At 45.0% G+C, this 26,743-nt stretch overlaps 1 long non-coding RNA gene across 4 annotated transcripts in view; it reads right to left on the minus strand.

Annotated features, from left to right (window-relative positions):
• The window catches only part of LOC126291806 (uncharacterized), a 62,317-nt gene that overhangs the window by 22,737 nt on the left and 12,837 nt on the right, over positions 1–26,743 (minus strand). For all 4 annotated transcript variants that reach the window (XR_007551880.1, XR_007551878.1, XR_007551879.1 and 1 more), the window contains one exon: positions 5,642–5,882. This is a non-coding gene — a long non-coding RNA (uncharacterized LOC126291806). The remainder of the gene's footprint in view (positions 1–5,641; positions 5,883–26,743) is intronic.

The raw sequence follows: 26,743 nt of genomic DNA on the forward strand, positions 1-26,743 counted from the left end.
CAACACCGTGTTACTAGAGGAGGCCGAAAGGCGCGCGATTTAGCTCACGCAGGCTGGCGTGAGGTCTGGAACAGGACAAGGAAATTAGAATTTAGAAAAACGGACGTAGCTGGTGGAATACTTAACTTTAATCCATTAATGACGAACGTCGGTCTGGACGGTACATGATTCTCAATATCAATAGTAACTGATAATGGCGCCTTGCTAGGTGGTAGCAAATAACGTAGCTGAAGGATAGGCTAACTATCGTCTCGGCAAATGAGAGCGTATTTATTCAGTGAACCATCGCTAGCAAAGTCGGCTGTACAACTGGGGCGAGTGCTAGGAAGTCTCTCGAGACCTGCTTGTGACGGCGCTCGGTGTGCAATCACTGATAGTGGCGACACGCGGGTCCGACGTATACTACCGGACCGCGGCCGATTTAGAGGCTACCACCTAGCAAGTGCGGTGTCTGGCGGTGACACCACAGACGTCCCGCTCCCTACAAGACAACGCATGTGGTTCCAACATGGCGGGGCGCCGGCACATTTCAGTCGTCGTGTGCGTCGATTCCTGGACCGACGGTTCCCAGAAACGCGGATTGGCAGAGGTGGTCCTGTACCATGGCCTGCTCGATCGCCACGTATGTCCCCTCGAGACTTTTCTGTGTGGGGAGAGATGCGCAACCTTGTTTAGGCAACTCCTGTTGCATCAGAAGGGGATCTCCTTGCCCAGATAGTAGCAGCAGCAGGAAAAATTCAGGATACTCCTTGGGTTTTTGCCCGTGTCAGACAGAACATGATCCGCCGGTGTAACCTTTGTTTACGTGTTAATGGAGGCATTTTTGGAAATATGCTGTAATTCAAATTGGGTTGTGTTAACGTGTTGTCTCTTGGTCATAAAAAAATGGAAAAGTTTTTGTTTGTTTAATTAATTTGCTGCCAGAGAATTCTTCCTCTATCAATTTAAATACTCCTCATAGGAAAACAAATGACGACATGAGGGAAAAATATTTATTCTGATGTCCCCTACAACCTCCCAGAGTTAGTCGGTTTAAATACTTTTCACCCTGTATATTTCAGGTGGGGCAGCCACAAACATTTTCATTGTAACGGCGACTAAATTTCGGGTTTTCATTCTAATAATTAATGTTAAAATGTTAACTTTTTGCTCAGTCGATTACCCTTCATTTGTTGCTCCATCACCGAAGACGAGATAGTTAATAACGTTTTTGGATGTTAGTTCTTATTTACTAATACACATGTAATTATGGAAATAACTTTAGTTTTTTATTAATGACACTCAATAATAATTAAATGCTCATGAATGATTGCGTTTAGCATAGAGGCAAAAGGAGGGTTGATCCTACAATTACTCTCGCGCAATTACGGCAACTAAAATGTGCGTGATTTTCATAAATCGTCACTCAAAGATATCATAGCAGGGACTATGTCGATACAGTCTTTCAAACTTCATACGCGTTTACTTTCACACAGATAAGTGTCCGGTTCCGTTATTGTATTCAATTTAAGTCCTATTATCATTTATTCAGCATGTAACAGAATTTAATACCGAGTGCTACTTTTTCTCACCCACGCGTTTCCTCAGATATTCTTAGTCCGTGGCCTTATGGCAAAAGTCTGTCCCATAAAAATTAACTATAGTCAATTTTCTTGCAGTTTAACAAAATTGCCCTGACCCCTTCCGTACCATAACACACGAAAATGCCCGCTACTTCGCAAGCCGCAGCTACGTAGACTTATTCAGAGCGCAGATAACAAGACAACTGAACTAACAATACCAGCGCATGGTTTATACAGTAGAATTTGGGAAAAAAATTAGTCGCGTTAAACCCTCCTTGATTTCCCTGAAGCGCTACTTTCCTGCGGGCGTTATTATGATGAGAGATTATACATCGATAATTTTAATTAAAACTTTTTCAGTGCTATTAATTATTTTTGATATTATAGATCATTTCTCTCCTATATGAGAATAAGCCTGAATTGTTCTTAATTAAAAAAGCGGTTATAAAATGACTGGGTTTGGGGTCAATGGACTGCACGTTGTCCTTGAAGGAACCGATTTATAAGAGTCCTTTGTGTCACTGCGGTTTCGCCTGCTGCTCGAATCGCTGCACATGCAGTACGATGCGCCAGAACCATACGCCGAGAACACAATGGTCAACCCTCTTGGTAGTGCCATGTGGCCGTCGATGGCCATTCTCGTGAGCACCGATTCTAGTAATGATGTACATTGGCTACATTCCTGCCAAGTCTTTATGCGGGATAGAAGAAGGAACACCCAACTTCCTGTTGCCCATAACATGACCTCGTTCACTCCCAGTGAAATGTTAACAATGGTGTCTTTGTAGCCTTAAAAGTGTTCCTAATATCAATTTACCAAGTCCAGTCTCGAAGGTGACTAACGGTCAAGACCTTTTTTTCCTTTATTGTTATTTTGACACCTTATACAAAAATAGGCCGGCAGCGCAGCGGCAATACTACGCCGCTCTTCGGCCACAGATAATACATTTATTACAAGTGGAGACATAGAAAAACGAAACAACACGGTGGATAGACAACAGTAGACACACAAATTTAAAAATACATGAACTCGTTCACAAGTGCAGCGTCCAAAGAAAAACGTTCAGCACTCGGGAACTAACAGAGACGACAGAAACGGCACACGTAAACGAAGGAGCAAAAATGACAAAACACTGAATCACTAACACGATGGCACACACAAACACTGGCGACGATCTCCTGCGAGCGAATGTTCACTTGACATGTACATGTCTGGGGACCTGCCAAAAGGGGGAAAGGGGGGGAGGAGGGAGAGTGGAGGGTTTAGATGCCAGTGGCAGAGGAGATGGGAGGGGGAGGAAAGAAGGTAGGGGGTAGGGGAAGCCCAGAAGGGTGAGGGAGGGAGGGAGGGAGGAAGGGCGGAGGGAGAGAAGGGAGAGAGGGTGAGAAAACACAGGGTGCAGTAGAGGACGATCAAAGTTGGTAGGAGGGGTAGATGGAGGGGATAAGGGCATCATCAGGGAGCGAGAGTTGGTGGAAGCCACCTTGGGCGAGGGTATGGGAGAGATGGAGAGCAGGTGAGATGCGCAAATCCAGGCACAGCAGCGAACGGGGATGGGAGAAGATGGGAGAGACAAGCGGGTGAGGGGGATCAAGTGTAGAGGATCCGTATCTGTTACAGGAAAAGGAGGAGGTGCAGGAATGGGATGAGGTCATATAGGATCCGCCTGGGGGATGGGAGTCGGATGCGATAGCCGAGGCAGAGTGCATCGCATTCTCGGATTTGAAGGGATTTGTAAAAGATAGGAGGAGCAGAGATCGAGGCGGGATGAGCGTAGCAGAGGGATAGGACGGATAAGGGATTTATCGGTGTGGAGGATGGTGGAGGGGTCCAGACCCCATGTGCGGCCAAAAAGGAGGAGATGGAGTCGGGAGCGTGCCTTGGCTTGGATAGTCTGGAGATGGGCGGTCCAGGAGAGGCGACGGTCGAGGGTGACGCCAAGGTGCTTGAGAGTGGGAGTGGGGGGGATAGGACGACCATAAATGGTGATGTGGAAGCCGAAGAAACGGAAGGAAGGAAGGGGTGGTTTTCCCTACAATGATAGCCTGGGTCTTGGACGATCAAGACCGTTAAAGCGCGTATTTGAAGTATAGTTGACTTTCTACATCTACATTTATACTCCGCAAGCCACACAACGGTGTGTGGCGGAGGGCACTTTACGTGCCGCTGTCATTACCTCTCTTACCTGTTCCAGTCTTGTATGGTTCGCGGGAAGAAAGACTGTCTGAAAGCCTCCGTGCGCGCTCTAATCTCTCTAATTTTACACTCGTGATCTCCTCGGGAGGAATAAGTAGGAGGATGCAATATATTCGATACCTCATCCAGAAACGCATCCTTTCGAAACATGGCGAGCAAGCTACACCGCGATGCAGAGCGCCTCTCTTGCAGAGTTTGCCACTTGAGTTTGTTAAACATCTCCGTAACGCTATCACGGTTACCAAATAACCCTGTGACGAAACGCGCCGCTCTTCTTTGGATCTTCTCTATCTCTTCCGTCAACCCGATCTGGTACGGATCGCACACTGATGAGCAATACTCAAGTATAGGTCGAACGAGTGTTTTGTAAGCCACCTGCTTTGTTGATGGACTACATTTTCCAAGGACTCTCCCAATGAATCTCAACCTGGTACCCGCCTTACCAACAATTAATTTTATATGATCATTCCACTTCAAATCGTTCCGCACTCATACTTCTAGGTGTTTTATTACATTTGTCTATGTCAAGGATCAGTTGCCACTCCCTGCACCAAGTGGCTATTCGCTGCAGATATTCCTGCATTTCGCTACAATTTTGTAATGCTGCAACTTCTCTGTGTACTACAGCATCATCCGCAAAAAGCCGCATGGAACTTCCGACACTATCTACTAGGTCATTTATATATATTGTGAAAAGCAATGGTCCCATAACACTCCCCTGTGGCACGCCAGAGGTTACTTCAAGGTCTGTAGACGTCTCTCCATTGAGAACAACATGCTGTGTTCTGTTTGCTAAAAACTCTTCAATCCAGCCACACAGCTAGTCTGATATTCCGTAGGCTTTTACTTTGTTTATCAGGCGACAGTGCGGAACTGTATCAAACGCCTTCCGGAAGTCAAGAAAAATAGCATCTACCCGGGAGCCTGCATCTAGTACTTTCTGGGTCTCATGAACAAATAAAGTGAGTTGGGTCTCACACGACCGCTGTTTCCGGAATCCATGTTGATTCCTACAGAGTAGATTCTGGGTTTCCAAAAACGACATGATACTCGAGCAAAAGACATGTTCTAAAATTCTACAACAGATCGGCGTCGGAGATGTAGGTCTATAGTTTTGCGCATCTGCTCGACGACCCTTCTTGAAGACTGGGACTACCTGTGCTCTTTCCCAATCATTTGGAACCTTCCGTTCCTCTAGAGACTTGCGGTACACGGCTGTTAGAAGGGGGGGGGGGGCAAGTTCTTTCGCGTTCATCCTCACAGCAGTGCTTCTAGCGCCACTCTCATGCGACTGGCGTAACATTTGAACAGACGTCATTTTTCAGATGTAGAAACACATCTACAACATTCAGTTTATATCGTGCAACTCCTTTGTAGCGCTGCGATTTTTTCTCTGTCAGTGAATTTGTCCAGTGTGCTAAAACCAACTGACACTGACAAGGTGTGGTACTTACCTTTGGTCTCTGTCATTTAGGATGTTTTTACGGCGACTGTTACCACACACTGTTACATAGTTTCTAGTGGAACCATTCCATGTAGACGTGTTGGACATGCCGCACTGATACACCATGTAGTATGATGATGAGCGTGCCCAAATACAAGAGATCCTCTCTGGTTTTCTGTTACACTTCCACGTCGTCCTAACTTCCTGCATGGATTCCATAAATCTGACTGCCACTTACATACCCTTTTTGTGCAACGCCTTCAGCAGCACCGGACAATCACATGACCATCTGGTTCAGTTCACCACCACTGCAGTGCTCCACGGGGACCACTGTGCTGTTTCAAGGGGATGACTGATCTTCTTTCGTAAGTTTACCATGGATCTAACGAGACTGACAGAGATAACTTCTAGCCAGTGTAACCCTTCGCTCACACTCACCTTGCAGATGTTCCGGCGCTGCCTGTATTTGGTTCCTTGTTGGCACTGTTTGGTGGTTGTCACTGCAGAGCGGTTGAAGGGTGCTTCTCTTCAGAGAAGGTCTGACCCTGAGCTGGTTACTGCCGCAGTGCGTAGAGCTGAGCGAGCTCCCTCAGTCAGAACAGATGCCAACTGATAGAAGACACCCTTTCTCTATCGGCTGTTTAGCTTATAGGCACAACCTGGGCCAGACCAAGTCCCTCTGAAAACGAGAAAAAAGTTAGAAATCACGTGCCACGAGAATGTCCTCTTTCAAGGAATATCAAACATCCATCAAAATCATGTCCTATTTGGCACGATTTTTTTCACATAAAAGTAGCTGTTCCCGGTCATGCAATACGGTCACTCAGTCTGGTTAACTGGAAATGAAAAGCACATTTTTCTAACATTTATGGCTACTGGTTATACATCCTCCCCCTGTCTCTGCCCATCTCTTCTTCCCCTCTCTGTCCATCCTCCTTCTCCTCTGTCTGTCCATCAACCCCTAACTCTCTCTCTCTCCATCTTCTCCTGTCTTCTCTCTCCATCTCTTCCTCGCTTTCTGCCTCCTCCACTTTGTGTCCATATCCTCCTTCCTGCTGTCTACGTCCACTTGGTCCCACTTAAATGTCTGTTTCCTCTTCCCCCTTCTGACTCTGTTTATTTTTTCTGTAAGTTCAGGTCCTGTATTGGTATTCCTATTATAAGCCGATAAGCCATAAAAACAACGATCCTGTATTTTAACAGTGTATCACTATACATATACAGGGTGTTACAAAAAGGTACAGCCAAACTTTCAGGAAACATTCCTCGCACACAAATAAAGAAAAGATGTTATGTGGACATGTGTCCAGAGACTCTTAATTTCCATGTTAGAGTTCATTTTAGTTTCGTCAGTATGTACTCTACTTCCTCGATTCACCGCCATGATTTCATACTGCATACTCTACCTGTGCTGCTAGAACATGTGCCTTTACAAGTACGACACATGTGGTTCATGCACGATGGAGCTCCTGCACATTTCAGTCGAAGTGTTCGTATGCTTCTCAACAACAGATTCGGTGACCGATGGATTCGTAGAGGCGGACCAATTCCATGGCCTCCACGCTCTCCTGACCTCAACCCTCTTGACTTTCATTTATGGGGGCATTTGCACTTGTCTACGCAACCCCGGTACCAAATGTAGAGACTCTTCGTGCTCGTATTGTGGACGGCTGTGATACAATACTCCATTCTCCAGGGCTGCATCAGCGCATCAGGGATTCCATGCGACGGAGGGTGGATGCATGTATCCTCGCTAACGGAGGATATTTTGAACATTTCCTGTAACAAAGTGTTTGAAGTCACGCTGGCACGTTCTGTTGCTGTGTGTTTCCATTCCATGATTAATGTGATTTGAAGAGAAGTAATAAAGTGAGCTCTAACATGGAAAGGAAGCGTTTCCGGACACATATCCACATAACATATTTTCTTTCTTTGTGTGTGAGGAATGTTTCCTGAAAGTTTGGCCGTACCTTTTTGTAATGCCCTGAATATATATCCAAAAGTTTATTATTGTGCAAAAATTTGAAGGGAAACGGTCAAAAAGTTTTCCCCTATGTAGATTTCTGGATGCATAGGGTGTCGTATTGTCCTGCTGGAGTTGGCCAAGTCTGCCGGAATGCAGCAGGTCATCAGACAGGATGCTTACATAGATGTCACCTGTCAGAGTCGTATGTAGACGCTTGGTCCCATATCACTCCAACAGCACATGTCCCACTCCATTACAATCAGAATTACGAGCAGAACACTTATGATTAAGCCCACTAATTAAGTAACATACTGCATACCAAATGGCGGTGGGGGATGATTATGCGCGAGAAACAATTTTTTACTGGAATTATAATTATGGAGTGAACACCACTAATTCAAAACATAGCATTTAACAGAGAAGCTCAAGATGATGAAAGAATGTATTGGTACAAGTTTAAATGAAGAAGCCCAAGTTGATGAATGAATGTATTGGTACGAGTTTAAATATGCCTAGAGTCTCATCCGCTTATCTCTCACATTAGTAGCCCATAAACTGAAAACTTACAATTAAGGTCAGGCCGATACCAATCAGAGCTCCATTAACACCAAACATGCATATCTGGTAAGAACATCGTAGTATTCCCTATAAGCTGTATGGAGAAGTAAAGGAGAACGCTGCCAAATCCCACTCACGAAATGCAGTTAAGAAGCGAGCAGGGGACTGTGTAAGTTTGGGTCTAAAAATGTAACAGACTAAAATATGGTATGCTGACGAATAGATAATGCTAAATCACACTCTAAGGAACCAATAAAAACTTCACCATCCTAAGTATAATTTCAGTGTACGAGCTAAAAAATGTATATACGCACATTTTATTCTGATGTGCTGGGTGTACACAGAAATTTGTCTTAACGCTGCTGGTTTCATTTTGTAGTTTTAAGTGCTTATATTATTATGAGTCACTTTCTGTAAAGCTTACTCTGTAGTACTCCTTGAGATACACTGTAAGTGTATTATTATGCATGTGCCTGAAGATCGTATAATGGAATGCCGAAACTGGTGGTAAAAATAAAATAAAATAACATCTCAACTGCACGGCTGTTGGCGAATTTCATTGTTAAATATTTGAACAGCCGCTGTTGCATGTCCACAATGGATCAACAGAGAATGAAATCATAAAGCTGAGTGAAAAAAAAACTTTAAAATAGTGAGATTAATTTTCAGGGTGAATGGACATCAGTGATAAGATTCTAGGATGACACAGCTGTCCACAGTCAAAGTGAGGAAGAACTGCATGACCTGTTACATGGAATGAAGAATCTAACTCATTTAGTGTAACTATTTATACGTTACTGTTGCAGTGTCTGTAGTTCTTACCAAATAGGCGAGTAGATTGCATTTTGATTGTCAGTGTGGCGGCACCACCATTTGAGATAAAAAAGATTCAGTGCAATATTTCTGAGTGCACAAGTTACAGCCTGGTGCAGCCCTGTTGGCAGTAAGGTACGTTGACCAGCGGTTGCAAAGTAGAATGAAGGCCACACAGCCATCAAACCGCTGAGAAGAGTAAACACAGCGGTTTGCATGGCACGAGTTGCAGGCACAAGAGGCCCACTGGTGCAACCTAGGTGTTATGAGTACGTGACTTGGAGCAGCACATTAGCAAAACAGAGGCACACAGCCGCATATAAATAGATGCCGGTATGCTAACGAGGCGATTCAAGTGTGGCAGCACTCCTGGACGGTGGGCAATGTTACACCACTGGCTACACATAGCAGCAGATGGGGGATGGGGCGCCAGCGGTGCAGTCTACGTCGGGTCACTGGTTCGACCCTCTGAGGCCAACCCAGGTCCATATCACCCAGTGGCAGGCCACTCGACGGCTCGCTACTGCGGGCAATCTGGTTGGCTCCCAACACATGCCAGAGGCACCCCGAGGCGAAGGCCGCTGAATCAGCTGCCGGCGCAGCCTGATGTCAAAAAACTTCAGCTGTACATGCAGAATGTTGCACTGGTCACTGAGATAGCCCTTCCGCGCCAAGCTGTGAAGTGACGCCCTCAGCATCGTGGGACCCTCTGAAGCAGACAGGGGGGGACGCTGCACTGGGAATAATAAAATACTTGAAAATCACAGCCAAGTTTTAATATGGCGCATCCTGACAGTTTACATCCATGTCGAACACTCCTCCACCGAACGCCAACATCTATATTTGGCAGTGATGGCTGGATTTGGTGTCAGAATAGTTGGTGACGTCTGTTCCACCGCCTGCGTTACCAAATGTGGTGAGCGTTGACCAATTGTGGGTTTTTTTTTTTTTTTTTTTTTTTTTTTTTTTTTTTTTTTTAGTGATGGACGTCTTCTTTCCCACTCAGAGATGCTCAGGTTAGACAGAATACTGACCAATTTAAATACGCCCGTAAACACAGTTGCCACTCTCAGGCTTGTCACTGCACCGACTTTTAGCCAGCGAAAACTTGTAATAAGATGGCTTAACTTGGTGACAGAATTAAAGCTAACCTCGTGCAAGGAAACATTACACCACACAGTCCTGAATGAGCGACCACATGATCAACCAACAAGAAGCATGAATTTACTCATAACACACGACAGAATAGCGAAACAATTAAACTGCCAAAACTACACTTACCATCGGACAGTAACGAGAGGAGGAGGAAAGATCACTGCCTTCAATTATACCGGTGCCAGGGACAGGAAGCCCGGTCGCCGGAGGCCACAAGGCAGAAGAGACGCTGGTTACACAAAATTATTACTTAATGATGAAACCTTCCACGAACTTAACTTGCAATTATGCCCGAACAGGCAGTACACGACCTCCGATGGCAAGGATCCACACATCCGACCGCGCACGCGTCGCCAGCGTACCCAACACGCCACGGTCACGCGACAACACGCTCTGTCACCGGAGTTCACGTCTTCTCTGCAACGTTGACGGGTAGTGACCGCTCCTTCATGTTAGGTGTCCCCTTTTAAAGTCCAGTGTTGAAACGAGGATCTAAAGAAGCTTGTTAACGTCCCACCAAGGCGATATGAACAGCAACTACTCGTGGGGCGATTCTGTACACAACCAACCCGCGGGGAGCTCTTCCGTCAACTCGACCCGCTCGTTGCACACAACCGACATACATCACGTGGCGACTCGGTACAACCGACCACGCCTGCTTCGCGCTGGAGAGCCACACTGCCCTCCCGTGTCCACCACACTCTCTCTGCGCGCAACGCCCCTACTTCCGCGCCACCACACGAGGTTACAACCGGTCAAAGATCTCACCTCCTCCATAGCAGTTTCCCTGAAGCAAAAAACGCAGATATCTATAGATGAGGGAAAAGACAAGCAAACAGCCGCTTAATGACGGATAACATATCAAGCAAACATGTCAGAGGAAGAAAAGGAAACCATTGCAATCTAAACACAAGGTGTAGCACGAATCGATACACGGCTCACATACAGAAGAATGGAAAACAAAACTGAGGAGCTGGTTGGATAACGATCAGATCGGCAATTCCTACTTTGGGCTTGATAATCGAAAAATAAAGACACGCTCATAGGATTTGCCGACCTGGAATAAGCAATCGACAATATAAAATGGTGCAAAATGTTACAAATTCTGAGAAAATAGGGGAAATCTATAGGAAACGATGGGTTATATGTAATATGTATAAGAAGCAAGTGGAAACAATAAGAATGGGAGACCAAGAACAAAGTGCTCGGATTCAAAAAGGTGTAAGAGAGGGACGCAGTCTTTTGTCCCTACTTTTCAATATATGCATCGAAGAAGCAATGGCAGAAATAAAAGGAAGGTTCCAGAGTGGTATTAAAACTCAAGATCAAAGCATATCAATGATAAGATTCGCTGATGACATTGCTATCCTCAGTGAAGGTGAAGCAAAGTTACAGGGTCTGTTGAATGGAATGCATGAGTACAGAATATTAATTAAGAGTAAATCGAAGAAAGACAGAAGTAATAACAAACAGCAGAAATGAGAACGTCGAGAAACATGACGTCAGAATTAGGGATCACAAAGTAGGTGGAGGCAAGGAATTCTGCTATCTGAGAAGCAAAATAGGCCACAGTGGATGGAGCAAGGATGGCATTAAAAGCAGACTAGCACTAGAAAAGAGGGCGCTCCCGGGCAAGAGAAGTCTACTAGAACCAAACATAGGCCTTAATTTCAGGAAGAAATTAGTGAGAATGTACGTTTGGAGCACAGCATTGTATGGTAGTGAAACATGGACTGTGGGGAAACTGGAACAGAAGAGAATCGAAGAGTTGGAGATGTCATTTTACAGAAGAATGTTGAAAATTACGTGGAGTGATAACGTAAGGAATGAGGTTCTCCGCAGGATCGATGAGTAGAGGAATGTATTGTAGACACTGACAAGAAGAAGGGACAGGATGATGGGACATCTGTCACGACGGCAGGAAACAACTTCCATTCTACTAGAGGAAGATGCTGAGGGTGAAAACTGTAGAGGAAGATAGAGATTGAACTACATCCAGCAAAGGCTCTGTCTAGGTAAAGTAGTGGTCAGCGAAGTGAAATGGACAAAAGCGTAGGATTTCTGGTAAGATGAGCACAGGGTAGTATGAACAGCAGCGGAAAATAGTGTAACGGGAGTAGGATTCATTATGAATATGAACGTAGGGCAGAGAGTGTGTTACTGCGAACAGTTCAGTGATAGGGTTGTTCTTATCAGAATCGACAGCAAAGCAACACCTACAACCATAGTACAGGTATACATGCCGACGTCACTGTCGTACGAAATCGCTCCAGGTGGAGGAGGAGCGTGTCTACCACGCAAATACGCTACTGGCCATTAAAATTGCTACACCACGAAGATGACGTGCTACAGACGCAAATTTAACCGACAGGAAGAAGATTCTGTGATATGCAAATTATTAGGTTTTCAGAGCATTCACAAAAGGTTCGCGCCGGTGGCGACACCTACAACGTGCTGACATGAGGAAAGTTTCCAACCGATTTCTCATACACAGATAGCAGTTGATCGGCGTTGCCTGGTGAAACGTTGTTGTGATGTCTCTTGAGGAGAAATGCGTACCATTACCTTTCCGACTTTGATAAAGGTCGAATTGTAACCTATCGCGATTGTGGTTTATCGTATCGTGACATTGCTGCTCGCGTTGGTCGAGATCCGATGACTGTTAGCAGAATATGGAATCGGTGGGTTCAGAAGGGTAATACGTAACGCCGTGTTGGATCCCAACGGCCTCGTATCACTAGCAGTCGAGATGGCAGGCATCCGTATGGCTGTAACGGATTGTGCAGCCACGTCTCGATCCCTGAGTCAACAGATGGGGACGTTTGCAAGACAACAACCACCTGCACCAACAGTTCGACGACGTTTGCAGCAGCATGGACTATCAGCTCGGAGATCACGGCTGCGGTTACCCTTGACGCTGCATCACAGACAGGAGCACCTGCAACGGTGTTCTCGACGACGAACGTGGGTGCACGAATGGCAAAACGTCATTTTTTCGGATGAATCCAAGCTATGTTTACAGCATCATGATGGTCGCATCCGTGTTTGGCGACATCGCGGTGAACGAACATTGGAAGCGTGTATTAGTCATCACCATACTGACGTATCACCCGGCGTGATGGTATGGGGTGCCATTGGTTACATGTCTCGGTCACCTCTTGTTCGCATTGACGGCAGTTTGAACAGTGGACGTTACATTTCAAATGTGTTGCGACCCGTGGCTCTACCCGTCATTCAAGCCCTGCAAAGCCCTACATTTCAGCAGGATAATGCACGAGCGCATGTTGTAGGTCCTGTATGGGCCTTTCTGGATACGGAAAATGATCGAATACTGTCCTGGCCAGCACATTCTCCAGATCTCTCACCAACTGAAAACGTGTGGTCAATGTTGGCCGAGCAACTGGCTCGTCACAATACGCTAGTCACTACTCTTGATGAACTGTGGTGTCGTGTTGAAGCTGCATGGGCAGCTGTACCTGCACACGCAATCCTAGCTCTCTTTGATTCAATGCCCAGGCGTAACAAGGCCGTTATTACAGCCAGAGGTGCTTGTTCTGGGTACTGATTTCTCAGGATGGATGCACCCAAATTGCGCGAAAATTAAAATCACATGTCAGTTCTAGTATAGTATTTTTGTCCAATGAATACCTGTTTATCATCTGCATTTCTTTTTGGTTTAGCAATTTTAATGGCCAGTAGTGTAGGTTGGTTGCATGTTCTCAACAGCCCTCCGCCGGCCACTGTGGCCGAGCGGTTCTAGGCGGTACAGTCTGGAACCGCGGGACGGCTACGGTCGCAGGTTCGAATCCTGCCTCGGGCATGGATGTGTGTGATGTCCTTAGGTTAGTTAGGTTTAAGTAATTCCAAGTCTAAGGGACTGATGAGCTCAGATGTTAAGTCCCATAGTGTTTAGAGCCATTCGAACCATTTTTGAACATCCCTCCTTCTAACCAAAATACGGGCATCACTGGGACTGAGGCATAACCAGTTGTCATCAGAAAACACAACAGACCTGTCCCCTGCTCCCCAATGAGTTTTAGCTTGACGTAACTGAAGTCGCAAATGGTGGTTCAAAAAATGGCTCTGAGCACTATGGGACTTAACTTCTGAGGTCATCAGTCCCCTAGAACTTAGAACTACTTAAACCTAAACTAACCTAAGGACATCACACACATCCATGCCCGAGGCAGGATTCGAACCTGCGACAGTAGCGGTCGCGCGGTTCCAGACTGTAGCACTTAGAGCCGCTCGGCCACTCCAGCCGGCCAAATGGTGGTGGTTTGGGGTCAGTAGAATGCACATTACATTGCATCTAGCTCACTGCTGCCCTTGAACAATCGTTTTGTAACAGTTCGTTGTGTCACTGCGGTGCCAACTGCTGTTCAAATTGCTGCTGCAGAAGCCAGAGCCACACGCTGAATATGAGAGTCTTTCCTGTCAGTAATACCACGTGTCCGTCCGTAGTCCGGTCTTCTTGCGACCGTACATTCTCATAACCACCGCTGCAAGCAGTTCTGTACAGCTTTACTGCCAAATCTTTCTGCAGTATCACAGACGGCACACTCAGCTTCTCGTAGCCCTATTACAGATCTCGTTTAAATTCAGTGAGGTGTTGATAATGGCGTCAATGTCGCTTAAAGGCATTCCCTACTGACTAACATGAACTCATCTACATCTACATCCATATTCTGAAAGCCACCTGACGGTGTGTGGCGGTGGGTACATTGTTCGTGGAAAGCAGAATTGTCGGTATGCCTCTGTGTGGGCTCTAATCTCTCTGATTTTATCCTCATGGTCTCTTCGCGAGATATACTTAGGAGGGAGCAATATACTGCTTGACTCCTCGGTGAAAGTATGTTCTCGAAACTCCAACAAAAGCCCGTACTGAGATACTGAGCGTCTCTCCTGCAGAGTCTTCCACTGGAGTTTGTCTGTCATCTCCGTAACGCTTTCGCGATTATTAAGTGATCCTGTAGCAAAACAATGGTTCAAACGGCTCTGAGCACTATGGGACTTAACTGCTGTGGTCATCAGTCCCCTAGAACTTAGAACTACTTGAACCTAACTAACCTAAGGACATCACACACATCCATGCTCGAGGCAGGATTCGAACCTGCGACCGTAGCGGTCGCGCGGTTACAGACTGTAGCGCCTAGAACCGCTCGGCCACTTCGACCGGCGATCCTGTAACGAAGCACGCTTGTCTCCATTGGATATTCTCTCTCTCTTCTGTCAACCCCATCTGGTACGGATCCCACACTGCTGAGCAGTATTCAAGCAGTGGGCGAACAAGCGTACTGTAACCTACTTCCTTTGTTTTCGGATTACATTTCCTTAGGATTCTTCCAATGAATCTCAGTCTGGCATCTGCTTTACCGACGATCAACTTTATATGATCGTTCCATTTTAAATCACTCCTGATGCGTACTCCCAGATAATTTATGGAATTAACTGCTTCCAATTGCTGACCTACTATACTGTACCTAAATGATAAAGGAATTTCTTTCTGTGTATTCGCAGCACATGACAATTGTCTACATTGAGATTCAATTGCCATTCTCTGCACCATGCGTCAATTCGCTGCAGATCCTCCTGCATTTCAGTACAATTTTCCATTGTTACAACCTCTCGATACACCACAGCATCATCCGCGAAAAGTCTCAGTGAACTTACGATGTCATCCATAACGTCATTTATGTATATTGTGAATAGCAACGGTCCTACGACACTCCCCTGCGACACACCTGAAATCACTCTTACTTCGGGAGACTTCTCTCCAATGAGAATGACAAGATGCGTTCTGTCATCTAGGAACTCTTCAATCCAATCACAAAATTGGTCTGATCGTCCATATGCTCTTACTTTGTTCAACAAACTGCTGTGGGGCACTGTATCGAACGCCTTGCGGCAGTCAAGAAACACGGCATCTACCTGGGAACCCGTGTTTATGGCCCTCTGAGTCTCGTGGACGAATAGCGCGAGCTGGGCTTCACACGATCGTCTTTTTCGAAACCCATGCCCATTCCTACAGAGCAGATTTCTAGTCTCAAAAGTAACTTCGGCTCACGACCGTTACAGCGCGTATTTCAAGCAAACCTGATTTGCATCCTCACAGTCACGGTACTAGCGCCACTTTTGTGTGCGACTGGCGAGGAATTTGAAGAGAGATCGTGTTTGAGATGTTCCGCCCCCAGGTAGCTGAGTGGCCAGCGCGACAAAATGTCCATCCTAAGTGCCCGGGTTCGATTCCCGGCTTGGTCGGTGATTTTCTCCACTCAGGACTGGGTGTTGTGTTTTCATAATCATCATCATCATGTCATCCCCATCGACGCGCAAGTCGCCGAAGTGGCGTCAGATCGAAAGACTTGCAGCTGGCGAACGGTCTACCCGACGGGAGGCCCTAGTCACACGGTATTTATTTTATCTTTCAGATGTAGAAACAGTCTTATGAACTTTCGTTTGCGTCGTACACTTCCTTCTTGGTGTAACTTTTTTTGCCTTCAGTATATATGTACATCTGGCAAAAGTTGGCTAAAGTATGACCTGTCATTTCAAAAGTTGGCCTAAATGTGTCCTATTGACTGACGTGGCTGTGTAAATGCCCGGGACATTTATAAATCAGCATTTGCCTGGGACTTTGTTCAGAGCAGTTTTAAATGCCCAAAATTTATCAATTCATAAAAAAAATTTCTCCTAAAATCTGTAATTTACCGGTTAAAATAAGGGACGGGACAGTACTCTCAATGTTAAAAGTTAGTAAATGTTCTCACTTAATCATAAATTAAGACAACTTTGTCTGCTGGGACGCAGCGATCTGGTGTTATACATACTTTGGTTAAAACAAGTCAAGATCGCAATAAGATTTGTTTTAAGATCGGTTTCGGCTTCTCAGATTTTTCGGGCCCCCCATGGCGGGTGCTGGCGGCTCCTCTGTTTTTCACGTGATACCACAATCGTACACATTTGTTTTAGCCAATGTTTCCACTTAAACCTACGTATAGTCATTGCCTTTATTACTAAGAACGAAAGGAAAGAAGAGAGAAGCATGCTTTTTTTACTACCCCCCCCCCCCCCCCACCCCCCAAGTACACGAACCAAGGAAGGGAGCGTGTTGCTGACTACTACCCTCCTTACTTTTGCAACAGGTAGACGAAAAAGTAAACACTACGATACAGCTTGTGGCTGGGGGCGTTGACCTTTCTAACAATCGAGTAACGGATACGCTGAAAACAGAAGTCGCACAACTGAGCCATAAGTCACGCGCAGAGCTGCCACAATGGCAGCGCGAAGGGACAGAGCGTATTGCCAACTGTCAAAACATTACAGAAAGTATCATGCCTACTCGTAAAGAGTATCGTAACGCACCGAGTATGGTTACCGATTATGGTCAATCACATGATAGTGGCCGGAACAGCCACAGTTCTAATAGTGTACCGACAATGCAACCTAGCATTCCGGGGGTGGCGGTACAGGCACCCAATCTCATAGCAGAAGAAAGCCTACTTAAAGATAGGCAGTCCCGAATTTTTAATAACGAAAAGAAATCGGTTCGCCCAGTCATTCTCATTAAATGTTTTAGGGATATCTTGCCCAGTATGTGGACAGGAAAGCAAACAGTTTATTATACCTCATACACAGAGATATGCTGGACTTTGGGCAAATGAGGCAATGGATAGGTGTCACAATACTGAGCAATCTGAAAAGGCTTTCTTAGGCTAGTATTGGTCACCGAGTATTCAGGAGAGATTAAGAAATTAAGTCTATTCTTTATAAATGCATAATCGCAGACACGGTAGTCTAAGGAAATATTTTGAGAAATACATTAGTAAGACCAGGTGCTGGGATGAGCCAATGCCTAGTAAAGATGTGATCCGGCTGCTAAAGATGCAGCTGCCCTGTCATATCAAAGATAAGTTAACCCTAGGACGCCTAAGGCGGGTGGGAGGGGGTTCATTGAACACACAATTTTTTTATGTCCCCTGCTTTTGCCCAAGTAACTTTCATACTATATATTCCGTTTGAGTTATTGCTTGTTGGCTATTTTATGAAACGTTAGTGTCAATATTTTTATAGAAGATTCCTGCTTTGAAAGAAAAAATAAATAAACTTATTATGGGTCCAACAAACCCCTCTTTAGGCTTCCACGCTATGCAAAATCTCCTTTAGTAGGATTTCGTATTTCTCATCTCTACAACAATGTAAGTTAGTTTCTTGTTGGTTGGTATCCTTGATATTCACAACAAACAGTTTACTTTCAGAGGAAGTGATTGTTGATGTCAGTCAGCTGTTATTTATCTTCTAAACTTGCAGTGAGTTAGTGCAGTTCCCTAATGTTCACACCCAGACTTAGAAATGACTAAAAGAATACGTGACTCGTCTTTAGAAAGAGTTCTGAATGAAATTTTAGATGAAGAATCTGACTCAGGGAGCGAAAGTGATTATGAGGATAGTGTTATGGAGTATGATTCAGACCAGGAAAGTTATGTGGATGTTAGAGAAGATGAAGATAGCGCAGCTTGAGGCAGTGACCATCAGGATGTTGTTGTGGCCAAGTCTGGAAGAAGGTACGTAACCACACAACCTAGAATTCCTCGGAGGTCTGTTGCTAATATAGTAAGAGAGCAGGCAGGAGTAACTCCAGCTGGTGTTTGCCATTCACCTGGAGAAGCCTTGAAGTTAATTCTTACGTCTGACATCATGGATGTTGTAGTAAAACATTCAAATGAAGAGGCAGTTAGGCGAAATGTTACTTTGACTAATGAGAAAGAATTTTATGCCTTTATAGGAATCCTGATACTTATGGGGGCAAATAAGGACAATTCTGTCAGTGTACACGATCTCTGGTAAGACCTAATGGGTCGGCCAGTTTACAAGGGTATTATGGCAAGAGAACGTTTCAGGGAACTTATTGCAATCATAAGGTTTGATGACAAAAGTACCCGCCAGCTAATAAAGGAAGCAGACAAGTTCACAGCAGTCCGTGATGTTTTCAATAAAGTGAATGATAGGTTTACACTACTGTATAAACCATGGGTCCACCTCTCTACTGATGATGAGATGCTCAGCTTGTTTAGAGGGCGCTGCCCCTTCAAAGTATTTTTGAAGGATAAACCAGGCAAATATGGCATCCTTATACGCATGATGTCCGATGCAGTTGAAGATACGTCTTGAATATGGAACCCTATGCAGGTAATGTTCAGAATTTGTCGAAAGAAGAATGGGGTTCAGCAGATGTCGTCAAACGTCTGGTAGCACCTGTGAAAAATACTGGTCGAAATATTACCACGGACCGATACTACACATCGGTGGATTTGGGCGGAAGAGTTATACCAAGACTAGAAAGTTACTACAGTAGGAACTCTCCAGTCAAACAGGAAGCATATTCAAGACATAATGAAGAACACGTCAAATCGAGAGCTATATTCGTCAATGTTCTTTTTCACAGACCCATCAACAGGTAGGCCTCCAGTAACTTTGGTGTCCTACATAGCAAAAACGAAACCAAGTAAAAACTTACTGATGTTGTCAACAATGCACCAAGATAAAGGCACCGTTGGAGGAGAGGAGAATAAAACCGAGATAAATGCATATTATAATTCCATTCAGGTGGAATACTGAGCAAATGGCGCGTATGTACACCTGCAAGAGGGGAACAAAGAGATGGCGTCTATCTGCATTTTACTCTCTCATCGACATTTCTGCTATCAATGCAACCACCATATTCATCCAGCAACATCCAAGATGGAATGAAAAGAAACACAACAAACGGAAACTTTATCTTCTGCAAGCTGGAATTGAACTAGTGAAATTGCAGGTAGAAGAAAGAAGTGCCAACGCAAGAGGGTCATCTAACCAAATTGTTCAATAAATGCAGACTATTCTACAAAAGAAAATCAAAGAAGTGACAACAGAAGCACGTCAGCCTCCTGCAGGGAAAGGTCGGTGCCATATTTGTGTAAGAGAAGCTAAAACAAAGAAGCAGAAGTACAACAATCTAAGTAAACCAAAACAGTATTGTGGACAGTGTCATAAACATGTGTGTAACACACATTCAGAAAATATTGTGAAGTGTGTCTCTTGCCTTGAAGATGAGGACATAGAGTAATCTATTGTATATGAACACATCTGTATTTTGTATTGTAATATGTCAATTTTTTATTCACTCAATCCAATATTTATAACAATTAACAACATTTATAAACCGATGCCTTAGTTAAAATATTTCTCGTCAGTAAACTTATTTAATACCTGTGGTCTCGCCGAACTGCACCCCTTAGGCATCCAAATTAGAAAAAAGGGCTTGGGCATCCTAGGGTTAATTAATGTTGACGAGGAGGATTTGCACAAATACCGATCAGTATTTGACAAGATTGATTTAGTATTACAGGAGACGAAGGCAGAAACAAGTGATACAAATCATACGTCTTCTCCTCCGAAAAATGGCAACAGAAATAACAAACAAGGCCACAATAATAACAATAGTAAAAGTTGTGGTCAACCAGCCCGTAATGGAAGGCAAGGGAAAGGCGATGGTTATCCGCAACCGAATAGAAAAAAGTGGCATGACAGACCCAACATCGGATACCAAAGCAATTCGAAGGGGCGAAATAGCAACAGCAACAACCGAAGCGAATGGCAGAGTAATTTCTCGCCACAGTGGAATCAAAACGCAGGTCCACCACCGGGACCGAACAGTGAACAAAGAAATGAACGTAAATCAGCAACATTGGTTAGCGCAGCAATCCAGTGTTAGCATAGTGCAGGTGTCAGAAGCCAATCGTCCAGGCCCCTCCCGGACAAAAAACTAGTTCCGACTACAATAAGCTCCCTATTGTTGGTCGGCGGGCAAAATGGGGTCACACCAAAGCAGACTCGAGGAGCCGTTGACCCGCTACGCCATAACGATGATATCGCAATGCAGGATGAATTATTAAACGAACCTACGTTTCTAGCATTTGTAGACTTAGAGAAAGCTTTTGACAATGTTAACTGGAATACTCTCTTTCAAATTCTGAAGGTGGCAGGGGTAAAATACAGGGAACGAAAGGGTATTTACAATTTGTACAGAAACCAGATGGCAGTCATAAGAGTCGAGAGGCTTGAAAGGGAAGCAGTGGTTGGGAAGGGAGTGAGAAAAGGTTGTAGTCTCTCCCCGACGTTATTCAATCTGTATATTGAGCAAGCAGTAAAGAAAACAAAAGAAAAATTTGGAGTAGGTATTAAAATCCATGGAGAAGAAATAAAAACTTTGAGGTTCGCCGATGACGTAATTCTGTCAAAGACAGCAAAGGACTTGGAAGAGCAGTTGAACGGAATGGACAGTGTCTTGAAAGGAGAGTATAAGATGAACATTAACAAAAACAAAACGAGGATAATGGAATGTGATCGAATTAAGTCGGGTGATGCTGAGGGAATTAGATTAGAAAATGAGACTCTTAAAGTAGTAAAGGAGTTTTGCTATTTGGGAAGCAAAATAACTGATGATGGTCAAAGTAGAGAGGATATAAAATGTAGACTGACAATGGCAAGGAAAGCCTTTCTGAAGAAGAGACATTTGTTAACATCGAGTATAGATTTAAGTGTCAGAAAGTCGTTTCTGAAAATATTTGTATGGAGTGTAGCCATGTATGCAAGTGCAACGTGGACGATAAATAGTTCAGACAAGAAGAGAATAGAAGCTTTCGAAATGTGGTGCTACAGAAGAATTCTGAAGATTAGATGGGTAGATCACATAACTAATGAGGAAGTATTGAATAGGATTGGGGCGCAGAGACGTTTGTGGCACAACTTGACTAGAAGAAGGGATCGGTTGGTAGGACATGTTCTGAGGCATCAAGGGATCACCAATGTAGTACTGGAGGGCAGCGTGGAGGGTAAAAATCGTAGAGGGAGATCAAAAGATGAATACACCAAGCAAATTCAGAAGGATGTAGGTTGCAGTAGGTACTGGGAGATGAAGAAGCTTGCATAGGATAGAATAGCATGGACAGCTGCAACAAACCAGTCTCAGGACTGAAGACCACAACAACAACAGTTAGTGCAAAAGCAACAATCTAGAACAAATGCAGGCTGTGATGAAAACGCAGATAGAAGAAATTACAGTCGACGCGTACATTGATACTGGGGCGACCAGTAGTGTGTATGACAAAAATAAAATACCGACTTATCCAGTACAGAACTGTCCGGTATCTGGAGCTATTGGGGCACAGGCATAAATAGTTAAATTCCAGGTACAGGTTGACCTGAAATTTAGGAGCTGTGCGATGAAATGCACTTTTCTAGTAGCAAAAGATTTATCACTGGTTCCCGGGTTCGATTCCCGGCGGGGTTTGGGATTTTCTCTGCCTCGTGATGGCTGGGTATTGTGTGATGTCCTTAGGTTAGTTAGATTTAAATAGTTGTAAGTTCTTGGGGACTGATGACCTAAGATGTTAAGTCCCATAGTGCTCAGAGCCACTTCTCACTAGCCTGTATCCTGGGTTGTGATTTCCTAAGCTGCAGAAAGGCGAATATTGACCTTTCCACTGGGGAAAATAGTTTCATGTAAGGTGGAAGGAGAATTGTACTGGATATGGGCAGAACGAAGGACGTACATGGCAAGTATTGCCAGAGTATTCACAGAGTATTCAAAACAAATGCCGCGGATTAAAGATTTTACAAGTTAAGTAGTATTTGAAAGGGAAGGAATACTATTATCCTGAAAAGGGAATAAAACTACGGAAATACAGGAAATGGTTAACAACAACGTTAAGGAATCGGATGGTTCAAATGGCTCTAAGCGCTATGGAACTTAACATCTGAGGTCATCAGTCCCCTAGAACTTAGAACTACTTATACCTAATTAACCTAAGGGCATCACACACATCCATGTCCGAGGCAGGATTCGAACCTGCGACCGTAGCAGCTGCGCGGTTCCGGACTGCGGCGCCTAGAACCGCTCGACCACAGCGGCCGGCGAATTATCTGAACAGGAGCCAGCAATTTGAGCTTACTCGTTTGATATTAAATCATTAAATGTCTTCTCGGAGAAACCTGAAGTAGTAAAGGGTTACGAATACAATATAGAGGTGTTCCCCCTGAAACCTTCAGCCACGCCACATTTTCTGTACCGTGCTCAAAGAAAGAAAAATATTCATAATAACCTGCCATATTCGGCGACTGGTTGTATACCAAATGAAATAATGTTTGATGAAATAGAAAAGAATGACTCGATAAATCCTTTACACATGTAGCAAAGGGCATCTGAACCTCGGGAGATGATAATTCCCGAGGTGGCAAACAACCTTACAAAAATGTGCGGAATGAAAAATATGACCAAAATATAAAAAAGAAGGCGCAATATAAAATTGGAGACTTGGCTTTAGTGAAAAATCGCCCTAAGTCATCACTATTGAAAAAGACAAACAAGAGATGCCAGATGTTATACGTTGGGCCATACAAGGTCATTGACATATCACATAATTGTAGCTTTCTCTTGTCTAACATAGAGAGAGACAAGATTACAGGATTATACCCTTATAAAGACAAACTGTACATGAAATGATTCATAATGACAATGTAGATATTATTTTCTTTCAGTTTTTGATTTATTTTTCATGTATATAATAGTATAGAAGTGTTTTCCATGGTATATTTTTCTGTATTTAGGACACAGAAAGTGTCATCCATGTGAGTGTACTTGACAAAAGAACAAAATTACTTGCTTTTCAAAGATGCATAGGAAAGACATTGGTTACTGAACAGTGTAACGAAGCATCATGAGTTCTTGAAACTGAAGTAGAATAATGAATATTGATATCTATTTTTAATGGGAACATTTGATTTAATTACATACTGTAGTGTAAAGTTAGGACTGTTATTTCATTGGAAGGTTCAGCTTGTGAAAGATTTAGTAGAGATGTAAATTTAATTTTATTAAATATATAATACTCATTTATTTGGTAATATTTCAACTACTAGAGTAAAAAGAAAGATGGCCATGAATAAAAACCCATGTTGAAGGGTAACACCATGGGTCATCAGCAAAGCAGATTTCGATAAAGCAATTTTAGAATCAATCGAGCAGGGATGTGTCATCCCATTTTACTGCATGACTTTGCTCGATTTTTGGATCCATGGTTAAACTTAGATGCAGCTTGAGAAACGTGTATTAGACACCGTGTAACACAGGAACATGTACAGCAGTCCTGATAAAATATAAAAATATAGGCAATTTGTTGAGTATGATATGGTAAAGCCATTATTATTGTAAAGGCAGACCACAGAGTCTGAGTACGGGTCGTGATGATCTATTGGTCAGACAAACGTGGCACAGTACGCAGGGACGTAAGGAACGAATTGTGTTCTTAACTGTGAGCTCCATCTGCAACAGCAACAGCAACAAGGGAAAAAGTCTCAACTAGAAACAACATCATCAGGAAACTAACCAGCGGATCCTGGGGTGCAAACCCAAAAGTCCTGAGAACTTCAGCCCTTGCGCTCAGTGTGTCAGTCGCGGAATACGCCGCTCCAATATGGTCTGCATCAACACACGCGAGAAAAGTTGATGTCGCGGTGAATGAATTGTTACCGGATGCTTGAGGCCAACCCCAGTACACAAGGTGTACTTAATCATGGGGATCGCACCGCACAACATACGACGTGACATCGCTGCCGAAGCCAAAAAAACCAAGCAAGAAGAGGACATGGGTCACCCTTAATATGGACACCAGTCAGCTGACCGACGGCTGTTCGAGGAAGGGTCCTGTCACGTACCCGAGCCCTGGAAGGGTCGGCTGCAGAGAATCGTTTGGAAAGGTGGGAAATCGATTTGAGGAATCCACATAAAGATGTTAAAGAAGAACTGGCGCTTGGTGGAGACCTACCATACACAGTCTGGAGAACCCTAAACCGTATGAGGGTAGAAGTGCCAAAGTGTAAGACAAATCTGCAGCAATGGGGTTTCCTAAAAGAGAATGGGAACACTCTCTGTCTGTGTGGTTCTGTCCAGGATCCTCAACACCTGCTTATCTGTCCACATTTAGACCAGCCCTGCACAATGAATGACTTATGGGAGGCAAATGACAAGGCCACATTGGCTGCTGATTTTTGGAAGTCTGAAGTCTAGTTCCGGACACGGATAGTAAGTATTCACAAATTGTAACACTTGCATCTAAAAGAAATGACAGATAATGTGACAGAATCTGTGATTAACTTGCTCTGTGGAGAAAATATGTGTACTCACAGACAATAAAAACCGTGACTTGAACTATATGGAAGTCTGTAGTTCGCAATCTGTAGTATGAGAAAGTGTTAAGTGGGCAATCGCCGTACTTTTGAACAGACTTAAGGCGGACGTCCTTGGCCGGCCGCTGTGACCGAGCTTTTCTAGGCGCTTCAGTCCAGAACCGCGCTGCTGCTACGGTCGCAGGTTCGAATCCTCCCTCGGGCATGGATTTGTGTGTGATGCCCTTAGGTTAGTTAGGTTTAAGTACACTCCTGGAAATTGAAATAAGAACACCGTGAATTCATTGTCCCAGGAAGGGGAATCTTTATTGACACATTCCTGGGGTCAGATACATCACATGATCACACTGACAGAACCACTGGCACATAGACACAGGCAACAGAGCATGCACAATGTCGGCACTAGTACAGTGTATATCCACTTTTCGCAGCAATGCAGGCTGCTATTTTCCCATGGAGACGATCGTAGAGATGCTGGATGTAGGCCTGTGGAACGGCTTGCCATGCCATTTCCACCTGGCGCCTCAGTTGGACCAGCGTTCGTGCTGGACGTGCAGACCGCGTGAGACGACGCTTCATCCAGTCCCAAACATGCTCAGTGGGGGACAGATCCGGAGATCTTGTTGGCCAGGGTAGTTGACTTACACCTTCTAGAGCACGTTGGGTGGCACGGGATACATGCGGACGTGCATTGTCCTGTTGGAACAGCAAGTTCCCTTGCCGGTCTAGGAATGGTAGAACGATGGGTTCGATGACGGTTTGGATGTACCGTGCACTATTCAGTGTCCCCTCGACGATCAACACAGGTGTACGGCCAGTGTTGGAGATCGCTCCCCACACCATGATGCCGGGTGTTGGCCCTGTGTGCCTCGGTCGTATGCAGTCCTGATTGTGGCGCTCACCTGCACGGCGCCAAACACGCATACGACCATCACTGGCACCAAGGCAGAAGCGACTCTCATCGCTGAAGACGACAAGTCTCCATTCGTCCCTCCATTCACGCCTGTCGCGACACCACTGGAGGCGGGCTGCACGATGTTGGGGCGTGACCGGAAGACGGCCTAACGGTGTGCGGGACCGTAGCCCAGCTTCATGGATACGGTTGCGAATGGTCCTCGCCGATACCCCAGGAGCAACAGTGTCCCTAATTTGCTGGGAAGTGGTGGTGCGGTCCCCTACGGCACTGCGTAGGATCCTACGGTCTTGGCGTGCATCCGTGCGTCGCTGCGGTCCGGTCCCAGGTCGACGGGCACGTGCACCTTCCGCCGACCACTGGCGGCAACATCGATGTACTGTGGAGACCTCACGCCCCACGTGTTGAGCAATTCGGCGGTACGTCCACCCGGCCTCCCGAATGCCCACTATACGCCCTCGCTCAAAGTCCGTCAACTGCACATACGGTTCACGTCCACGCTGTCGCGGCATGCTACCAGTGTTAAAGACTGCGATGGAGCTCCGTAAGCCACGGCAAACTGGCTGACACTGACAGCGACGGTGCACAAATGCTGCGCAGCTAGCGCCATTCGACGGCCAACACCGCGGTTCGTGGTGTGTCCGCTGTGCCGTGTGTGTGATCATTGCTTGTACAGACCTCTCGCAGTGTCCGGAGCAAGTATGGTGGGTCTGACACACCGGTGTCAATGTGTTCTTTTTTCCATTTCCAGGAGTGCAGTTCTAAGTGTACGGGACTGATGACCTCACATGTTGTCACATAGTGCTTAGGGCCATTTGCACCATTTTGAGCGGACGTCCTTAATGAACAGATGTTACGTGCACACAGTGCGACGATTATGGAAAAACTGTTTATTTCATCTCCTGTAAAC

The sequence above is a fragment of the Schistocerca gregaria genome, chromosome 9, assembly GCF_023897955.1.
Source record: "Schistocerca gregaria isolate iqSchGreg1 chromosome 9, iqSchGreg1.2, whole genome shotgun sequence".
In the NCBI taxonomy this organism is placed as follows: domain Eukaryota; kingdom Metazoa; phylum Arthropoda; class Insecta; order Orthoptera; family Acrididae; genus Schistocerca; species Schistocerca gregaria.